Consider the following 22156-nt stretch of genomic DNA (forward strand, 5'->3'; position numbering starts at 1 on the left):
TAAGTATATAATATATAAGTATAATATAAAATATATATTATATAATAATAAAATATGTTATATACAATATAATATATTATAATTATAATAATATAATAATAATATACATTTTAATAATATATTGCTATATTATATGATATAATGTATTATAATATAATAAGTATAATATATAAGTATAATAAATATAAAAATATAAAATAACAAGATAATTAACTAGAAGTTAGTTTGGGGAAGGGGCCCTTTTAATTGGGGGCATGCCAAGTGCTTTACAGAAATGGCTGCATTTTTAACTCACACTTTTTTAAGATAGGTAGTCCAGGTATTATTATTCCCATTTTATAGATCAGAGAAGTGAAGTTTAGAGAAATTGACTAACTTGTCCAGCCAGCAAGTAACAGCCTATCAGGGCCCCATTCACTCCACATATATTTTCGGAGAAAGGTATTTTTATCACAAGTCTGTCTGTATCGCTAAAGATTCTTGGTTTTAAAAAAAATTCAATTGTCCTACTAGCTGCCTACTATAAGCCACATCCAAATGAGAGGTTTGCCCTCCCAGGGGTAGAATTAGCTCCCTAGTTTAGCCATTTCTCTTTCCGGTTGGAGTCAGTCCTAAATTAAAGGTTTCTTTTAGCCTATGGGTCAGTCATCAATCAACGAGGACAATACTCTTGGCAAGATGCCCACAGGAGGCAGTGAGACAGATACCATCCCCTTCCCTTGGGCAATATCCAGATGTGGGCAGCTTATCCCTGAGAGCAGCTTGTTGAGAAGGAGCAGGACATGGGGAAGAGAACATTGGACTGAGAAGTAGAAGCCCCCAGTGTGAATACCAACTTTGTCACTCATTATCTTAGAGCTTTTTCTTCCCACAAGATTGTAAGCTCTGTGAGGTCAAGGACTTTCTTATCTAAACTTTGCATCTCTCTTAGTGTTCTTGTTCAGTCATGACCAACTCTCTGTGACCCCATGGAACATAGCTCCCCAGGCTCTTGTGAGAAAATGATGATTAATAATGGATTTCTTGGGGGGACACAAGGACCCAGTCTTAGTCAGCTTTCCCTTCACCCCCACTCAAAAGTTTAGTTCAGAAACTTTAGTTGGTCTCTTTCAGAGCCAGTGCAAAGGTACAATAGAGATAAAGCCACAGGGTCAGCTAGGTGGCACAGTGGATAAAGCACCGGCCCTGGATTCAGGAGGACCTGAGTTCAAATCCGGCCTCAGACACTTAACACTTACTAGCTGTATGACCCTGGGCAAGTCGCTTAACCCCAATTTCCTTACCAAAAAAAAAAAAGAAAGAAATAGCTCAATTATTAATAATAGCATTTGTGTCATACTTTAAGACTTGCAAAGTACTTTATATATGTTACCCCAGTCAATCAGTCAATAAACATTTTATTAGGCATCTACTTTGTTTCAGGCACTGTGATAAGCAATGAATAAATGAGTATGAAAAAGAAAGACAGTCCCTACCCTCAAAGAGCTTACAATCTAATAGGGGAAGACAAGGGGCAAAAGAAAACTGAAAAAGGATGGAGGGCAAGGGAGGAAAGGTACCTGGCAGGAGAACATAATGGAGTACAATCTAAAGGGGGTGGCCCTGTAGAAAATGAAGAGATGGCTGCTCTTGAAGCTCTTGTTAAATGGAGTCTTTAGGAGGAATTCTTTGTTCTGCCCAAGAGCCCTCTAATAAGAGGGGACTGAGTCGATGTGAGTACCAAGGTTGATAAAATCTTTCAGGATAGTGAGTTTCCCCATGATAAGGTTTCGGAGGGCATGATGGAATCCAAGGGAGTGCAGCCAGATGGGATTCTTACCACAAATCCTTACCACAATCCTCTAAGATAGCTGCTATTATCATTTTGTAGATGAAAAATTGAGACTGGGAGAAATTAAGTGTCTTGTCTAGGATTACATAGCTGGTGAGTATCCATGGCAAGATGTGAATTCAGGTTTGCCTGGTGCCGGGTCCTATCCATTGTACCAATTAGCTACCTAGATGATACTTAAGAGTGTACTAAGGACTTTAAACAACAATGCTGTGAAGAAGGTGGTAGAATCATTATTATCCCCATTTTGCAGTTGAGGAAACTGAGGCCCAGAAAGTTTAAGTGACTCGCCTCCTAGCCACATTCCAGGGTGTCATGGAAAAGATACCATATTTGGAGTTAAATGTCCTGACTCTTTTACTTGGTACCTATAAAACCTTCAACAAATTCCATGACCTCTCTGGCCTTCAATTTCTTCATCTATAAAATAATAATGTTGCTCATTAGGGCCTTTTTCAGCTCTAAATCCCATGATCTGATATGTGGTAGAACTAGAATTTGAACATAGGTCCTCTGACTCAAAGTCCAGTTCTCTGTCTGAGACACCATGCTTCCCTATAAAGAAAGTAGGTGATTAATTTCACTGTTATTTTTATGCCATTTGCTCCAGTGCTGGTCAGGGATGGCTAATGAAGGACAGATTTTATTTCCTGCTCTTAGATCCAGGTCCAAGGTGAAATCTCAGTTTATGGACTCCTCTCTGAAACCAGTCTTTATACTTCCTTCTATTTAAGTGATGAAACAAGAGGCTTCCAAGGCTGAGTTCCAAGTGACTGGTTTAGCAAACAACTTTAGTATTTTCAACTTGTACTTCAGGGATCCTTTTTGTGGGTAAAAGAAATGAGTGGCATAGATAAACAGTAGGAACAGGAACTTCTCTCCTAAGAAAGTCGTGTTACTGTTTTTTAAATTGTTTATTTCATTTTAAAATTTTATTTCCTTATTTCATGCTCTTTTGATCTTCTTTGCCTGGATTTGAATTTTGACTGTCCTACTTGCGACATATGTAACCTTGGGTGATCACTTAAATCTCTCTTTGAGTAGTGTCCTCATCTGCACAAAGAGGGTGACCTGGATGGTTTCTTCCAGCCCTAAATCTATGAAAATGTTATTGCAATAAAACTGTTTTCCTTCCTCATTGTGACTGGAATTACACAAGTGTGAGGCATTCACCACTGTGATGAATTATGAGATGCTTACTTCATCACCTAATCCACTGCATGAGTCATTCTTATGCCACACTGAGCTCCTCTAGGAAAGAGAAAACCTTAATGAAAATGGACAAAGTTACCCTAAAGAGGAGGAAGCAGATGGGAGTTTGTCTTCCATATTCTGTAGCTATACACGGATTTGTCCTGAACTTTATTTTCAGATAGGGTTTCATTCCTGCTTGCTAGACTCTTGTTACTTATCTTACCCTCAGGCACCCCTGCAGAGAAGGTGGAGAGAGTCAGGATTCTTTTCTAATTCTTAATTTTTTCCCCCTATCTCTTAGAGAATCCTAGCTTGAAATAAACATTTTACCAGAATGGGCCTTGGAATATTCAAAAGGCCAATATCAGTGTTTTCAGCTCCAGTATAAGAAAGATTATCTACGATCAAATGAGTAGCCCCATCCAAGAAGAAACAGATTCCTATTTTACATGAAACTTTCTTATGGGAAATCCTAAAATTACTGAAGGTGGAACTGTTCAGACACAAACTTGCACATACAATAATAATCTCCACCTAATCCCAGGTTGTCTTCTCTAGCCTGCTACCCCCTGTCTCTTAGGAGAATTGAATGGCCAACCATTTGGTTCAACCTCCTGCTTCTTGTCCAGGCAAGAATTAAAGCCTCCCTTGGAGAAGGGTAGGGAGAGAAGAGACTGGAGATCTGTTTCTGCCTCCCTTCGAGTCACATAACACCCCCATTCTACATGTGGGAGATTGCCCTTGCTATATGTGGGTGTTACATATAGAAGAAGAAACTAAGCCACAGGGAGGGTGACATGATTAACCACATCACAGGGAATAAGTAGGAAAGCTAAATGTAAACCAGGTCTTTTATTTTTATAATTTTTTTTTGGTGAGGCAATTGGGGTTAAGTGACTTGCCTAGGGTCACACAGCTAGTAATTGTTAAGTGTTTGAGGCAGGATTGAACTCAGGTCCTCTGAATTCGGGCTGTGCTCTATCCACTATGCCACCTAGTTGCCCCCTCATGTCTTTTAAAAATATATTTCCCCCCAATTACGTGTTAAACACAATTAACTTTTTGTTTGGTTTGGTTTTTGGTTTTTTTGTGGGCAATGGGGGTTAAGTGACTTGCTCAGGGTCACATAGCTAGTAAGTGTCAAGTGTCTAAGGCCAGATTTAAACTCAGGTCCTCCTGAATCCAGGGCCGGTGCTTTATCCACTGCACCACCTAGCTGCTCCTAAACATTTTTTAAGTTTTGAGTTCCAAATTCAATCTATGCCTCCTTTCTCCCCTCCCTGAGACAGTAAGCAATAAGATATACATTACATACGTGTACTCATGTAAAACATTTCCATATTAATCATTATGTACAAGAAGACTTGAATGAAAGAAAGAAAATGAAAAATGGCATGCTTCAAACTGTATCAAACAATATCAGTTCTTTCTCTGGAAGTGGATAGTATGCTTCATCTTAAGTCCTTTGGAATTATTTTGGATCATTGTATTACTGAGAATAGTTAAGTCATTCATAGATCTTCATCACATAATGTTACTGTTACTGTGTACAATGTTCTCCTGGTTCTGTTCACTTCTCTTTGCATCAGTTTGTGTAAATCTTTAAAGGTTTTTCTGAAATTGTCCTGCTTGTCATTTCTTATGGCACAATAATATTCCATCATGATCATATAATACAACTTGTTCAGCCATTCCCCTACTGATGGGCAGCCTCCCTTTGATTTCTACTTCTTCACCACCACAAAAAGAGGTGCTAGACATATCTTTGTACAAATATGTCCTTTTCTTTCTTTTTGATATCTTTGAAAACCCAGGTCTTCTAACTCTAAAAACAATACTCTTCCCTCAATGCCATGCTGTCTCTAGAACAAGGGTTAAGACCTTTGTGTCATGGCATCCTCTGGCAGTCCGGTAAAGCTTATGGACAGCTTATTCTCAGAATAATGTTTTTAAGTACATAAAAAGTACAAAAGAAACCAATTATATTTAAATATAATTATCAAATATTTTAAAAATATATTCATATACCCCAGGCTAGAAATTCATGTCCTAGAAGCACAACAGAACACCTCCATCTTCTATCCTGTCATTCTGTCATTCATTTAGTCTGTATCATTTTTTGGTACTGTGATGAAATAATGAGATTTAGCAGATACTCAAAGACTCACCTGGAGATTAATCTAGAGTGATTGAATCAAGTGAGAGTGATTGACTGCTGATTAGCCTACTTCAAGTTAACTGGATTGTCATCACACCTGGCTAGCCCTTAAGAAGGTATTGTTCTCAGAAGCTAGACTGTGAACTCAACTTGAGAACACCTTCAAAACCAATGGATTTGGATGATGCCAACCAATCAGCTTGAAGCAGTGTGTAAGGACCGCCTCTGTTCAAGACCTATAAAAGGCTCCCACAATCAGTTTGCTAGTGAGTTCGTGGACTTGAGGAGGAACCAGACAAGGCTGGAACTCTAGACTAGGTAGTCCTTCTTTTTCTTAACTTTCTGAACTCCATGTGAATACCTGTATGCCTTTAATAAATGTTTAATGCCCAAAGACTGGTACTGAAGCCTTTTATTTTAAGGCGATCACACAATCTAGATTTTAAACATCACAGTACCCAAAATTAAAATTGCAGGCAATTGTTTGAATGGAATCTCCAATAAACTCTAACAATTGGTAGTGGCCTACTCCAATCCAGTAAATAAAGAAATCATTTTTGTTTATTACTTATCATTTGTGCTTAAATTTGGCAGCCTTGGCCTCAGTGGGACTAGTTGCTCAAAGTTGTAAGCAAACTTTGGATTACTGAATCTGTAACGTACAGGAGATTTATGTATAGAAACAATCGTATCTGTGAATGACAGTACATGCATGAAGTCCATTCATCTGTTGAGCAGGAGGACTGGAACGTATGTAATAAAAACTGACTTCAGTCCTCAATTTCATTAGAAGAACAAAGTGCATCTTTGCACCCTGTTTACCCCTGAAGCTCTGAAGCTCTGAAGCTTTCTGGGCTATATCAGTGGGCTGAGGACAATAGTCACTCAAGTCATATCTCAAGTTCAGGACCTTCTGTAAGAGCTAGGGATTATTCTTCCAACAAAATCTCTGAAGAGGAGTGAGGGCATTATTTTCCTTAATGCAATAATCTCAGGAGAACTTTTTCTGCTGGCACAAAAAGTAACCTCTCTACAAGTTACTATATGGTCTTTAAGAGTTGTTGTAAGGGGCAGCTAGGTGGTGCAGCAGATAAAGCACCGGCCCTGGATTCAGGAGGAACTGAATTTAAATCTGGCCTTAGATACTTGACACTTACTAGCTGTGTGACCCTGGGCAAGTCACTTAACCCCACTTGCCTCACCAAAAAAAAAGAGTTGTTGTAACCAAAACAAGTCCAGGAAGTCAACTTGGTGCTAAGTTTCACCGGCCTTAGCTAGGTTGGTTCTCAGATGACAGACATCTATGTGGCAGTCCATTGCCAGGATATTGCTTGATTCCTTTCCAACTTGGTCAGATCTACATGAGCTTGTGCTCCATTGGCAAAGCCTTTGAGAGCCCTGGGCCATCTCTGTGTCATGAGGGAGAGTCAGAGCAAAACTTGAAGGGAACACAGCTGGGTGGAGCACCAGGTCTGGAGGGAGGGAGACCTGAGTTCAAATTTGACCTGAGGCACTTATTAGCTATGTGTGATCTTGGAGAAGCCATTTAATCTCTATTTGCTTTAGTTTCCTCATCTGTGAGGATCATAACAGCACCTATATCCCAGGGTCATTGTGAGGATCAAATGAGATAATAATTATAAATTGCTTAATACAGTGCTTAACTCAAAGTAGGCACTACATAAATATTACACACACACATACACATTTGTTATCTGTTGTTGTTTAATTGTTTTCGGTCATTTCCAACTCTTCATGACCCCATTGGGGATTTTCTTGGCAAAGATACTGGAATGGTTTGCCTTTCCTTCCTTTCCCAGCTCATTTTACAGATGAGGAAACTGAGGCAAAGAGAGTTAAGTGACTTGCTCAGGGTCACACAGCTAATAAGTGTCTGAGGCCAGATTTGAACTTAGGTCTTCCTGACTTAATGCCTAACATTATATCCACTGTACCACCTAGCTGCCCTATCTCTTTGTCTGTCTATCTATCTATCTAACAATCACCTTCTGGGCCTTTATACTTGAACTATATCTCTCCTGCCCCTTCTTTACCTATTTAACTCTGATCCATCCTTTAAAGCCCAAGAAAAAAATACGCTCACCTCCATGTAGCCTTCTCTCCTCTGAGGTACTTATCCTGCAAGGTCATGGATTATTGTTATTTGTATATGTATCAGGCCTCATCACTCAGCTAAAACTAATTTCTTCAAGATTGCCCAGCATCTTAGTTGTCAAATCCAATACCTTTCTTTAGCCCTTCTACTCTGTAACTTCCTTTTGACTTGTGAGCCTCACAACCATTTTCTCTCAGATAATATCTCCTCCCTCAGCTTTCCTGACACTACTCTCTCCTGCTTCTCCTCCAACCTGTCTAAATGCTCCTTTTCAGTATCCTTTGCTTTATCTTCATCCATCTTCATCCTATTCACTGAGTACCACCCCCCCACAAACCTCTGTCCTGGGTCTCCTTTTTTGCTGACTCCCTTTCTCATCCCCTCTCCTGTTGGTTCAATTGACTATACCTGAGAAACGACTCTCATATCTAAATCAAGCCCTAGCTTCAAGCCCTAAGCATGAATTTCATTCCCATATCATCAACCTCCTGCTCCTGGATTTCCCATAGACATCTCAAATTCATTATGACCAGTAGAGAACTCATCTTTCCCATTAAACCCAGATTCTAAGTTCTTTGAGAAGGGAAAATGTTTTCAAATTGTCTTTGTAGTCCTAATAACGTATAGGTTTAATAAATGCTTATTGAACCAAAGTGGATTGGATTGGATGCTACTAGATTATCTGCAGGATGACCCCAAATATTCCTATCCTATAGTCTTTATCTTTGTTCTCTCCCCCTGCTCCAAGGGCCTTTCCTGTCTCTTGCCCCAAGCAAAATTTTCTGGTCAGAGTTTTTTCCCCCAAACAGCTCCATTGAAATAATGACTATGTCTTACCTAAACTTTCTGTATCCCCTAGGATCTACCAAAGTGCTCTGCATACTATAGGGACTCAATGAATGTTTATTGAACTACAAGGATTGTCATTCCTGGAACCAAAAGCAAATCCTTCCTTATGAGCACATCCTTGTTTACTCAAAAGTCTCCCTCTGCCTTCCCGACTCTTTCCCAGTAGGAGAGATAAGGGGGAACAGGTTTCTTCCTTCATGTCAGCATGGTCCAGGTTTGAACATATAGGATCATAGATCCATAAGGACCTTTAAGATGCCATCTCTTAAGGTCTAACTTCTAAGTCTCACTTCTCCATTTTACAGATGAAGAAACTGAGGTTCAGAAAGGCTAATTCTCTTACCCAAGGTCACAATGGGGTAGGATTTGAACCAGGAGAGATTACTGGCTCTAGAGTCGTAAGCCAAAAATCTCACCTCTGAGGCTTACTAGCCATGTGACCTTGGGTGAGTTGCTTAACCTTTCTAGGGTCTCAGTCTCCTCATCTGTAAAGTGAGGGGGCTAGACTAACTGGCCTCTGAAGTACTTTCTGGCTTTTGATCCATGGTCCTATGAATCCCGTGATCTCAAATACAGTATGCCTTCCACTGAACATCATTGCCTCTTAATGGCAGTCTCTCCTCTCACCTGTCACTCTGCTTCCTATGTTGGGTTTTTTTTTTTTCTGTCCTTTTCCATGAGGTGTCTAAGTAAACAAGGATTAATTTGGAAGCAGGAACTTTCACCAGGCTCTTATGCATTGAAATGGATGTCAAAAGTGACTTAATCACCATTGACTTCCAAGGGAGGAAGTTTATCCTGATTCCATCCAAAGGCAGGATGACTCACATCAGCACCTGTTTGGTCTCCTTAGTAACTGGGCCCTTCGATTTTTCTGCTGTATTTGCATGCTCCTGACATGATTGATTTGGGGCAAGGGGGAGGTGGAGGGAGTGAATACAGAGTGGTAGCTCTTGGTTTGAAAAACCCTGTGACACTGTTTACCTGCCACCTTTATCATTGGCTTATAGCCCCTGCCCTGACTCTGGGCCTGTGATTGACTCTATAGCAGGCTCAGGATCATACTTAGTGTGTAGGGAGTAAGTCTAAAAATTTACTAGTGTCCTCCCTGGAGGACTTTGGAACACTCAGAGAAATTGATTAGGCTGGAACCTTAGTATTGGAAACATGGATTTACCTTTGCATTTTAGAGATGTGTCTCTCACTATATTAACCCTGACTGCAATTAGAGCCAGAAAATACAGCCTGCAGCCAAGAAAGAGAAGGGGAGAATAGAGGCTGAAATGAGAGCTCTTCCCTAGCCCAACAGCCCCAAAACAGCACTCCGAGGTTGGTTTAAAAACAGCAGAGCTATCAGTCGTCTACCTGTCTTTGGAAGCGTTCCTTCCAATGCACAAGGGAAGAAGGCAGCTGTCTTTCTCAACCCCATGACTTGCAAAGGCAAAGCCAGAAATTTTTCTGAAGGGAATGCTGCCCCAGTTTGACACGAATCTGGCATGGATGTGACTGTAATCAAGACATATTATGAAGAAGACAAGAAGCTGCTAGAATTAGTGGAAAACTCCAGTCTACCTTATTCTTAGTGCCTTCCCTCTGAGACTACTCCCAGTTATCCTGTATATATCTTGTTTGTACATAATTCCTCCTTTAGGGTAGAGACTGTCTTTTACCTTTCTTTGGGATCTTGAGCACTTTGTAAAGTGCTTGGCACATAGTAGTGCTTAATAAATAGTAGTCACCTGACTGACTGACTTAATGTCCCTTCTCCCTGAGCGTTGCTTTAGGATTCTTGTTTATACTGGTCTCCTCCCTTCTCTGGGCTGTTACTACTGCATTTATAGCCCAGTATGTCACAGATTAGCATTTAATTTTGTTATTACCATTCCAGAATTATTTAATTCAATTCAGTTCAACAAATAGTTAAGAAATTGCCTACTAAGAGCAAGTCATGTCTTAGGGCTCTAGATATCTAGAGACGAAAAAACAAAACAATCCATGCCCTCAAAGATCTGACATTTTCCTGATGAAGCGGGTCTGGCGATTATAATATTATATGTATAAAAAGTATAAGTTAGAAGTAAATTAAGGAGGCTAAGTACTAAGTGAACAAGGAGATTAGGGAAAGCTTTGGGGTAAGGGGTCACCTGCATTGAGTCTTGGTCTTGAAATAAAAGAAGGTATTCCGAGAAGTAAGAAGTGAAGGGGGAGAAACATTCAGGTATCACTATAGTTGATCAGGCCTGGCCACAACTCATTTTAATGTCTGGTTGCCTGTGACTGGGTCTGCCTTCTAGATTAGTGACTAGGGGCGGTTAGGTGGCACAGTGTATAGAGCACTGGCCCTGGATTTAGGAGGACCTGAGTTCAAATGTGGCCTCAGACACTTGGGCACTTAATAGCTGTTGTGACCCTGGGCAAGTCACTTAACCCCAATTGCATCACCAAACCAAACCAAACCAAACAAAAAACAAACAAAAAAAGATTAGTGACTAAAAGTAAAGGTAACTCTTCCAAGGAACTACATTTTGAACCATGGGGATGTAAAGGCAAGCTGAGAGTCCACTTGACCTTTTATAGTTTCTCTGCTTTCAACTTCTAGAATCAAATGAATCAGAGGATGTTCTAAATCACTATTGATTAGAGAAATGTACATTAAAACAACTCTGAGGTACCACCTTCACACATATCAGATGGGCTAATACGACAAAAAAGGAAAATTATAAATGTTGAAGAAGATAAGGAAAATAGAACACTAATGCATTATTGTGAGTTTGTGAACAGATCCAACCATTCTGAAGAACAATTTGGAACTGGTGGGCCAAAGAGCTATAAAACTGTGCATAAGCTTTGACTAAGCAATACACTAGTGGGTCTGTATCCCAAAGAGATCATTAAAAAAAGGGAAAAGAACCCATATGTACAAAATATTTGTAGCAACTCTTTTTATAGTGGCAAAAAAATTGAAATTATGGTATGTGCCTATTAATTGGGGAATGGCTGAACAAGTTGTGGTATAGAATGTAATGGAATACTATTTTACTATAAGAATTAATGAGCAGGATGATTTCAGAAAAACCTGAAAGACTTAGATGAACTGATGTTGAGTGATGTGAGCAGAACCAGGAGAGAATATTGTACACGTAACAGCAACATTGTTGATGATCAACTGTAACAGAACGTAGTTCTTCTCAGCAATATAATGATCTAAGACAATTCCAAAAGACTCATTATGAAAAATGCTCTCCACATCCAGAAAAAGAATTGTGGAGTCTGAATGGAGATTGAAGCATACCTATGTTCCACTTTTTGTTTTGTTTTGTTTTGTTTTGTAGTTTTTATTTCTTTCAGTTTTCTCCCATTTGTTCATAATCTTCTTTCACAAGATGACTAATGTGGAAAATATGTTTATATGATTGTACCATATATAACCTAAAAAAATCAGAGAGTAAAGACAGAGGGAATTCTCATCTCTTCCCATCTCCTTCCTTTCTCTTCCCTTCTTCCTTTCCGTCATGAACAGAGAACAGTAACTTGTCGAGAAGCAATATAGCAAACAACAGTATCAGCCTTGCAAGCTTCAGAGCAGAGATTCCTGGACCTCTGGTCCTAGCTGCCTCATTTTGTTTCTCGTGTTTCCTTTCCTGAGATACTGATCAGAGAACGTCAGAATTTGGGAAAGATGAGTCCGCTTGGTTAGGTTTTAGAATTAAGAGATAGAAAAATTCCTGGGTAGAGACAGAAATGGCTTTCTAAAACAAAAAAAAAAAGGGAGATTGTCATTAGCAGTTTGGGACGTAGGAAGAGGAGAGGAGGTGTGGCGGTGATTGATGATCCCCTAAACAGAGAGTCACCTCCACAGCTAAAGGATAAGAGCCAGGCTACTGGAGGGGTGGTGTTAGAAAAAAATGAGCAAAAAGTCTGGACCTTGCCAAACTAACTGTTACTGTGAATAGTTCAATGATACCAATCAGGGCGATTGGGAAATATTTGGTTAATAGGCCCCCAAAGTGTTTTTATCTTTTTTGTTTTTGTTAGGGCAATGGGGCTTAAGTGACTTGCCCAGGGTCACACAGCTAGTAATTGTCAAGTGTCTGAGGCCGGATTTGAACTCAGGAACTCCTGAATCCAGGGCCGGTGCTTTATCCACTGCGCCACCTAGCCGCCCCCGTGTTTTTATCTTTTGAAGATATTCTAATGGATCTCTTGAGTACCTCATGTTTCTGTGTTTGTTCTTGGGATTCTGAGAGTCCTTTGTGTCTGGTAAATTCCTGTGGTGGAGACAATACAGCCTGTCCTATACCTGATACTCCTATCTTACATTGAGGGCTAATAGAGTAGAACACTGTTATCCACTTATGGGGGAAACTAGTTATAAGTTATGCCTATGCTTTCCTTTGGAAGTTTCTCCAAAATAAAGCGCTAAGGTGGTGATCATGAGCCAGAGAGAGATAATGACCCTTTGGGGGTCAGCTTCCAGGATGAAACCCAGGGCACATATACCCTAGAATCCTTGGGTGAGGTGGGAGATGACCTGAACCATAGGTATAGGGGGATAGTCTTGCAAATGTACGGAGCTGGGTGTAGTGTCAAGATGGACAAGAGTTAGTAGTTTTGTCTGGCTAAAATATAGACTTCATAAAAGGTGGTAGTAGGGTATTAAATGAGATTGGAAAGGTGAATAGGAGACAGAATGTAGAGGACCTTAAATGCCAATAAAAGGAGTTTACATTTTATCCTGGTACCAGTGGGGCACTACCAAAAGTCTTTGAGCAAGGTAGTGAAGTGATCAAACTTGTACCTTAGAAAATTATTTGGGCAGATGCATAAAAACCAAAAGCAGAGAGGCTAATGGAGAAACTATTTCAATTGTCCATCAGAAAAATTATAAGGACCTAGGCTAGAGAGGTAGTCATATGAATAGAGAGAGAAGATAACATAGGCACGAGAGGCAGGTTTGGCGAATGTGTTGAGTATCTTGTGTCCTGACCAATCTGGCAGCCAAGACTACAGAGTACATACCAGAGGGGTATGAGAAGGGTTGAGAACCTATTATTTCTGTTTGGTTTGTCTTTTTTTAGTAAGGCAGTTGGGGTTAAGTGACTTGCCCAGGGTCACACAGCTAATAAGTGTTAAGTGTCTGAGGCTGGATTTTAACTCAGGCACTCCTGACTCCAGGGCCAGTGCTCTATCCACTACGCCATCTAGCTGCCCCTAGAACCTATTGATTTCTGACCCATTGTGACTGAGTAATGACTTGAGTATTTGCTATCATCCTTCCTTGAATTTATTATATAAAGAGCTAACCCTGTTCTCTTTCTGAAGGGTGCTCCCCTTCTTCCTGGGTCATACATTCACGGTCATGAGTCTGAACCACAATGCCAACCACTCTTTGGCTGAGCTACATGGTATGGGCTACACATGCAAAGCCCAAATTTGTAAGTGTTTGTTTTGTATATATCATACATTTATTCATGTATGGGGTGGGCCAAAAATCACAATGTCTTAAAAACTTTTTGAAATTAGTTTTTCTTGTTTTTTTGCCATTTAATGAAATTGATTTTTACATGTAATGTAAATTCATTTCCTATATATACTGCATATGATGCTATGGTACTGTAAATTAAAAACAAAAATACAGGATTTATTAAATACTGAAACCCTTTCATGACTTTTGGCCCACCCTGTGTATGTTGCTACCCTCAATAAATTATAAGCTACTTGAGAGCAATAATTGTTTCATTTTTGTCTATCTGCAGCACCTCACACAGTGCCTGATGCATCCTAAGGGTTTAATGTTTAGTGAATTGAATTGAACCAGTAACCAAGTCCCATAATTTCTAGCTCTCCCTCCAGTTTTAAATCTATGACCCCTATGATCTTGTGATCTCTTAAATCTGCCCTTTGTCTTCACTTCCAAACAATCATCCTAGTTCAGGCCCCTTTGGGAAATTAGATGCTACCTTTTGGTTCTGAAGGCTTCCTTGCACAGATGAAAAGTGACCCAGGTAAGATCTGAGGCATAGTTACTAAACAAGGTCAGACTACTTCAGAGAACAATTAAGCATCTGCCTATTAGCTTATGGGGGAATGAATGTGTTTCACATTTTCCTTGGTGGTAGTAGGAGCCGCAGTGGCCTGCCAACACGGGAAACTCAACCCATTGTACTGGCACCACCAGAATTTATTCAACCTCCTTTGAGCAAGTTATTTTGTGAAAGTTGGCTCCAGAACTCCATCCACTCTTAGCTGTTGTTAGTCATGATTTAGTCCATTGCTCTACATCAAGGTTATTAATAAATATTAAAGAAGAGCAAAAGAAGAAAAAGCATCTTTTTCTTCCTGCAGTGACAAAAATGATCATCTCTAATAAATAAGCTTGGGTTTGTTGTGTTGGTTTTTTTAAATAAAAAAAAAATTTATACAAATGTGTTGCTGATTTCAATCTTGGGCTTCTTTGGATCCTGATATATTCCAAGATGGTCCAAAGGTGGGGAATGAGTTGTCCATCAGTCAGTTGCCACTGTGATGCTTTAGAATGATGGAGTAGAGACTTCACTAAGGTCATGAGATTATAGCCCCTAAAAAAAGGAGAATAAGACGCACTCAGAGACCTTAATAAGGCTGCCATAGAAAGAGTGCTCAGGTTGGGTTTAATCATAGGTTCCTTGATTTCTTTTCTCTGTTCCCCTCTTGGAAGGGTGGGGATGGGAAGAAAGGGGTCTACTTCATAAATACAGTTCCTGAAATTTAAGCAGTCTCCCATAGGCTCATATATTTAGAGCTAGAAAGGACTTTGAAGGTCATCTACTCCAGCCTTCTCATTTTACAGATGGCCCAGAGAAATGAGGTCACTTGATATTGAATAATAGTCAGGAACTGAACCCAAGTCCTCTGTGACTTTGGGACAATCCATTTAAATCTTTCTAAGCCTCAGTTTCCACATCTGTAAAAATGGGGTTGGACTAGCATTTAGCAAGGTGCCTTGCACATTACAGATGTCTAATAAATGCTAATTGACTAACTAGAGAGTTTCTAAGCTCCCTCCTTGCTTTCAATCTATGGTATTATGAGCTAAAAATCCAATACTGAAGATACAAAGAGAACCAATTCCTTTAAGGAGACAGGGAGTAGAAGATGTTTAAAGAAATTGATGTTGATTAACTGGGAGCTTATTAACCAATTTATAGTTTAATAGACAGGGTATAGAAGGAAGAAAAAGAGGACAGGTGAGGGTGATGGATACAATAATACAATAATACAAAAGCCTGGCAACACCCCTATGAGAATTTTTAGACAATTGAGAAAAGGGAGAGCAGAACATTCTGAGTTTTCTTCTTTTTTTTTTCCTGCCAGCAAGAATAATCTAGGGATTAGAAAAGACAGAACAAAAAGATCAATCATCAATTATAAATATTTATTAAATGCATACTCTTTTCCAGGCAAGTCTAAACTCTGAAGATACAAAAAGATGCAAAAGACAGTCCCTGCCCATCATGAGCCTACAGTCTAATGAGAAGACAACACACAAGCAAATATATACCCCCAAAAAACCCTATATATAGGATAAATGAAAAATAATTAAGAGAGGAAAGATCTGTAATTAAGAAGGGTTTGGGAGTGCCTCCTGTAGAAGGTGGGCTATTAGTAGGGACTTAATGGAAGCCAGGGAAATCAGTAATTGGGGTGGAGGAGAACATTTCTAGGCATGGGAGACAACCAGACAAAATGCCTAGCTCCAAGAAATGGAGCTAATAGCAAGCTGATACCCAAGATAAATTAAATAAATAGTAAGAAATCCTCCATTAGTTTAAGTCACCAAGTCCAGATGAATTACAATCCCAGAGTACAGAAAGAACTGGCAGTATTACTGCTGAAACCACTGTCAGTAATCTCTGAAAGACTTGAGGGATGTGAGAGATACCACAGGAAGGGAGTAGAGCAAATGTTCTATTTTCAAAAAGAAATGAAGAGACATGACGTCCACAAACAATAGATGAGTAGGCTTGACTTGCAATCTTGAAAAAGTCTAAATCTATTATTTAAAAAGAAGGTTAGTAATCATCTAGGAAAGGAAGCATGACCCACACAGGGGCCAATATGGCTTTCATCAAGAAGAGGCCAGGGGCAGCTAGATGGCGCAGTGGAATAGAAGCACCGGCCCTGAGCCAGGAGTACCTGAGTTCAAATCCAGCCTCAGACACTTAACACTTACTAGCTGTGTGACCCTGGCAAGTCACTTAACCCCAATTGCCTCACCAAAAAAAAAAAAAGAAGAAGAGGCCAAACAATTCTAATCCATTTCTTTGTTGATAGGATTACTAAACTGTAAATCAGGGGAATTATATAGGAATAATTTAGCATAGAATAGCAGAGGCATTTCACAGAGGTCTTTCCTGGCCATTCTTGTGAATGATTAGAAAGTTATTGGAGAGGGGCAGCTATGTGCGCAGTGGATAAAAGCACCGGCCTTGATTCAGGAGTACCTAGTTCAAATGCGGCCTCAAACACTTGACACTTACTAGCTGTGTGACCCTGGGCAAGTCACTTAACCCCCCATTGTCCTGCAGAAAAAAAACCCAAAAAACCAACCAAACAAAGAAAGTTATTGGAGAATGATAGTAGGGTTAGGCTGATTGATACTGGGTTGAATGGCCAGATGTTTCAATATCAATTTGAAGGATTCTCAAGTGGAAGTCCCTAGGATCTATGCTGTGACCCCTGTCCTGTTTAGTTATTTTATTGATGACTTGAGTAAGGAATAAATGATATGCCTATCAAAAACTGCAGATGACACAAAACGGAAATAAAGTTAATGTTTTAGATATCACCGCCTGGCACATTTGTAAGCTTGCTGCTGCTGAGAAGTATGAAGATGATGAGAGTCATAATCTAAAGATATTTCAAGAGTTTAAAATAATAAACTAAATCAAATAGCACCAATTCTAATCTAATAGGACCATTATTCTTCATTTGGGTTCCAACAATCAATTTCACCTAGGTGTAATCCAAAGGAACTATGACTCGCTGATAGTTCATAGGAATCATCTGGAAATTTAATAAGATGGAAAGCTCAATACGAGTTAGGCGGGACACTTTAATACTTTGATTGGTTTGTGATTGTCTCAGTGTTCTCATATCCTACATCACCTCTCCATGTAATTCTTTGAAGGAATGACACTGGCCGCCTGCTATGCCTCAAAAAAAAGACAGTCATTTCTCTTGACTCTGGACATGTTTCTCTGTCTGTTCCCCATGCCAAGAAAGTTCTCTGTCCTCATCTTTACCTCCTTGTTTTCCTGACTTCCTTCAAGTCCCAACTAAAATTTTACCTTCTACAAGAAACCTTTCGCAATACTTCTTAATTCTAGTGCCTTCCATTTTGTTAATAATTTCCTATTTATCCCACATATAGTTTGCTTTGTATATATTTGTTTGCTTGCTGTCTCCTCCATTAGATCATGAGCTCCTTGAGGCCAAGGACTGTCTTTTGCCTTTCTCTGTATCCCCAGCACTTAGCACTACTTTGTTCCTGGCATATAGTAGGTGTTTAATAAATGATTATTGACGGACTGATTATTCTCTCCATTGGTACAGATTATAATTCATCCATGCCTTCTCAATATATGCTCCTCATCTATATTTGCCCACAAATACTCCCTGAGATGGAGATGGGGGATGGCCACCCAACATGTTGGGGACTTCCCTCTAGGTCTTTTGACATTACATAGGTAACAATGATGCATACAAGCTATCTGTCTATCTGTCATGACTCCCTCTTGCTATGTGACTAACCAACCTCCTTCTCTTTGATAAATCTTGTATGCCACTTTTAGCACAAAAATTCTTTTTGGTGATAGGCTGTAGCCCATACACAGCCACCAGGTATCTCTCCACTACCTTTTGGGCAACCTGTAGCTTTAATTTTTCAGAGACTAGACTATATAATCTCATGAATTTTAGCCAGGTTGCTTTACCTAAAGAAAATTGTTGTTTAAAAGATGGACTTCTCTTTACAGGAAATGCTTGGAATCATTGATTTCCCAAATGTAATTCAGCACTCTTGCTTTCTCCTTTTCAATTCTACATCCAGCCCATCTTCAGGGTGGATCCAAGAGATATATATTGATGAATCAGTTCTATGAGATATCCATCCAACTTTATATACCTCTATCTAGACAACCAGAATTCTCCTAGAATTTTTTTTATTTTTTTAAAGTTTTGCTGATGCCTCTTGTTTTTGACACCACAAATATTTCCTGATATCTACCCTCCCCCTCACTCTCGATCCAAAAAACCCTCTCTTGCCACAGAGAAAAACAGTCAAGGAAAACCTCTTTAGTGCCATTTCTACTTCCTCTATCACACCAGGAGCTGCAATGTGAGATGACCAAATGCCCCATGAAATTATGTTCCTTGCTGCTTTTGGATGACTAAAAAAACCCAACTCTGCCAATTTCTTTATTTTCTTCTCCAAGGAAAATCTGTGAGACATCCTTCTATTTAGCTACAACTTCCTTTTACCTTCTAGTTTCATTTACTGTGAGAATGGCAATATTGATATAATTTCATTCTGCCAATAGTATGTCAACTTGTGGGTCTCTGGACAAAGATCTCACATTTGGACATCCAACAGTTTGTTTACACACAGTCTAAAAACCAGTGTGTATGTCTGTGTCTATATTCCCCATGGAGAGCAGGAACATCCAGGGCTTGAATTCACCCACGGGAATCTTCCTGTGATAAAAGAGTATCCATATACTCCTCAGTTTTCTGCTTGCATGAGCACACTTTGACTGAAGCATTACCCTTCCCCTAGGACAACGGCTCTCAAAGTGGCCCTGGGTCCTAACAATAGACACTTTTTATAAATGTTTCTTGAATTGAATTGAGAAGTAAGATCCCTGGCCCCATTCTAGCTTAGATTCTCTGACTGTGAATTTTGTAAAAAGGGGAGTAGTTGGTGGCTTGATACTCATCTCCTAAAAGAGAAGAGAGTCCCATAAAACCCAAAGATACGACGACACAAATCTGTGACATTTAAGGAAGAGTATAGATATGTGTTTATGGTTTTTTATGTGATGATTTATTTGGGTGGGTATTGCTATTGTCTGTGAACTCTTGGTGTATTCTCAAATAAAAACATTTCTTGTTGTCACTGGCTGGCTTTAACATCCAGTACTCTCAAAATTAAGTATAAACAAAGTTGAAAGCTATTCTTATGAAACGGTAGAGACTGTGTGTCGTGTGGTTAGTCAATTCAGTTGGCTAAAGCATGGTGCTAATGAGGCCAGGGTCATAGACTACATACCTGAATAGGACAAAAGCATCGTTTTGGTTCCATAGTAACAGGACTATAGCTACCTCCTTGTTTGTATAGTGGAAAAAAGAATTGGATTCGGAGTCTAAGGACCTGGTTTTCAAAAACTGAATCTGCTATTACAGTCTGTGCAAATTTGGACATGCTGCCTCATTTCTGTGTGCCTCATCTCCTCATTGATACAAATGAAGGGGATTAGAACAAGATGATCTTTAATTCCTTTCATGTTTTAAATCTTTTGACCCTAATCCTGGCCAATCCTCTTATAAATGTGTGTCGCCGAGTAGAATAACAGAATTTTATAACTACAAGAGACCTCAGCAATCATCTGGTCCAAGCTCTCCACTTTATAGATGAAAAAACTGAGGCCAAGGGAGAGGATATCAATATCATATACTTAGTGGTCCAGGAGAAACTAGAATCCAGGCCCTGACTCCTGGCCCGGGATCTTTCTAATACATCCCATTGAATTAAAAAGGATACTAGGCTTAAAATGGGATTAGGGCAGCACAATATATTGGACTTCTATTATTCAGTAGTGAGTGCCCCATCACTGAAAGTGTACAAGAAAAGGAAGAATGATGCTTGTCGGGAATTTTAGAAAAAGCATTTTTACAATGGGGGAGGTTGAACTAGATGGATTTTTCACTCTGAGATTAAATAATTTTATGATACCCATCACTTATTTGGAACAATAGCTAATACAATCTAGTAGCCAAAATTGGGCGTTCCTCAGACTTGGCAATAAAAATAATTTTTGTTGACTTATAGAAGCAGTCGGTCCAGACTGACCTAGACATTTAAAGAAAATTGATTCCTCTCAGAGTGATATTTAGAAACTCCTTTTTAGAAAAGCTTGGAGATTTTTAGAAGGGCCCTGGTGACGCCTCAATCCTGAAGGGAAAGTGTGACATGTTTGCAGATGCTGTAAGATAGCATCATTCACAGGCACTGTTTTCCAAACATCCACAGCCCTGGCTCTTTCATGTCCCCATAGTTGTTTTCTTTATGGCTAAGTGTTAGGTAGCACATGTTAATTTCCCAGTTTTAGATGCCCTGTGCAGTTACCTCAGCCCCAAAATATAAACAGTAAAATGCTGCTCAGGTTTAGTCATAAAAGCTGCTGTGAGAGCTGCAGAAAAACAAGAAACAAGGCAAGAATAGGTTACAATTAAACAACATCCAGGAGACATTCAAGAGAGGACTCAGAATCAGTCAGCAAGCATGGAATTTCGCCCTGGATATTTCCTAGGAACTCATCTGTTTCCTGGGTGTTCTGCACCCTGTATATGATAAGGCATAGGCAGAACAATGTGTGTGTGGGGGGGGTGATGAATCTAGATTCAGAAAACTTGAAACTGATCTAATTATCTTTTCCCCAAATCCTCCCCTCTTCCAAACTTCCCTATTTCTATCAAGGGTACCAACATCCTTCTAATGACCCAGGTTTACTTATCCTGACATTGTCCTGGATTCTTCACCTTCCCTCACTCCAGATATATCCAATCAGCTGCCAAATCTTCTTGTTTCTATCTTCACAATAGGGCAACTAGGTGGCACAGGGGATAGAGCTCTGGTGCTAGAGTCAGGAGGACCTGGGTTCAAATCTGACCTCAGACACTTACAAACTATGTGACCCTGGGCAAGTCACTTAACCTTGTTTGCCTCAATTCCTCATCTATAAAATGAACTGGAGAAGGAAATAGCAACCCATTCTGGTATCTCTGCCAAGAAAGCCCTAAACGGGGTCACAAAGAGTTGGACACAACTGAAATGACTCAACAAAGCAAAAGCACCTTCATAATAGCCCTTATCTCCCCACTTTTTCCCACTTACCCATCTATCACCTTAGTTCTGGATTTTATCACCTCTTGCCTTGATTACTGTATCAGTGTCTTAATGGGTCTTCCTGCCTCAAGTCTCTCCCCACTTAACTCCATCCCTTAAACTGCTGCTCAAGTAATTTTCCTTGAGTGCAGACAGGCTGCATTTGGCATGTTGGACACTGAAGAACTAGCAGGATTATTAGTGTTTAACAAGCTCCTTTTCAATGAGGTCTTTGGGGTTGGAGGGGGGAGATACACATTTCAAATCATTAATGCCTAATATTTTAGGAGGCATTAATTGACTGCTAGATAAGAGCAAGGTCATGGGAGAAAGATGTAGAATTGGAAGCATGGGAAGGTTGAGGGAAAAGTCAGAAGGACAGAATAGGAAAGGGAGGTATTAAAAGGGGAAGTCAGAAGAGGTAATAATGTACGGACCAAAACTGGACACAGCATCCCAACTATTCAACAACAGATATTTGGTAACTTCCTACTATGTGCAAAACTCTATGCTAGGCACTGGGAAAGATATAAAGTTTAGATAAGACACAGTACCTGCCCTCAGGGAACTTACTGCCTAATAGGGGAGGAAATACACAGGTACAGATAATTATAATACAATATTACATGATAAATGCATTAGAAATATATTTTTAAAAAGAGAACTATATGAACTCAAGGGTGGAAATCCTTACCACCTAAAACTATTTCCCAGTCTCTCTCCTATTGCTAGTAGCTAACCTCTGAGATTACTTTCCATTTATACTGTATATTTTGTATGTGCATAGTTATTTACATGTGTCTCTCCCATTAGCATGTGAGCTCTTTAGAAAAAGAACAATGTTTTTGCCTTTTTTTGTATCAC

The sequence above is a fragment of the Dromiciops gliroides genome, chromosome 3 (assembly GCF_019393635.1).
Source record: "Dromiciops gliroides isolate mDroGli1 chromosome 3, mDroGli1.pri, whole genome shotgun sequence".
Lineage (NCBI taxonomy): Eukaryota > Metazoa > Chordata > Mammalia > Microbiotheria > Microbiotheriidae > Dromiciops > Dromiciops gliroides.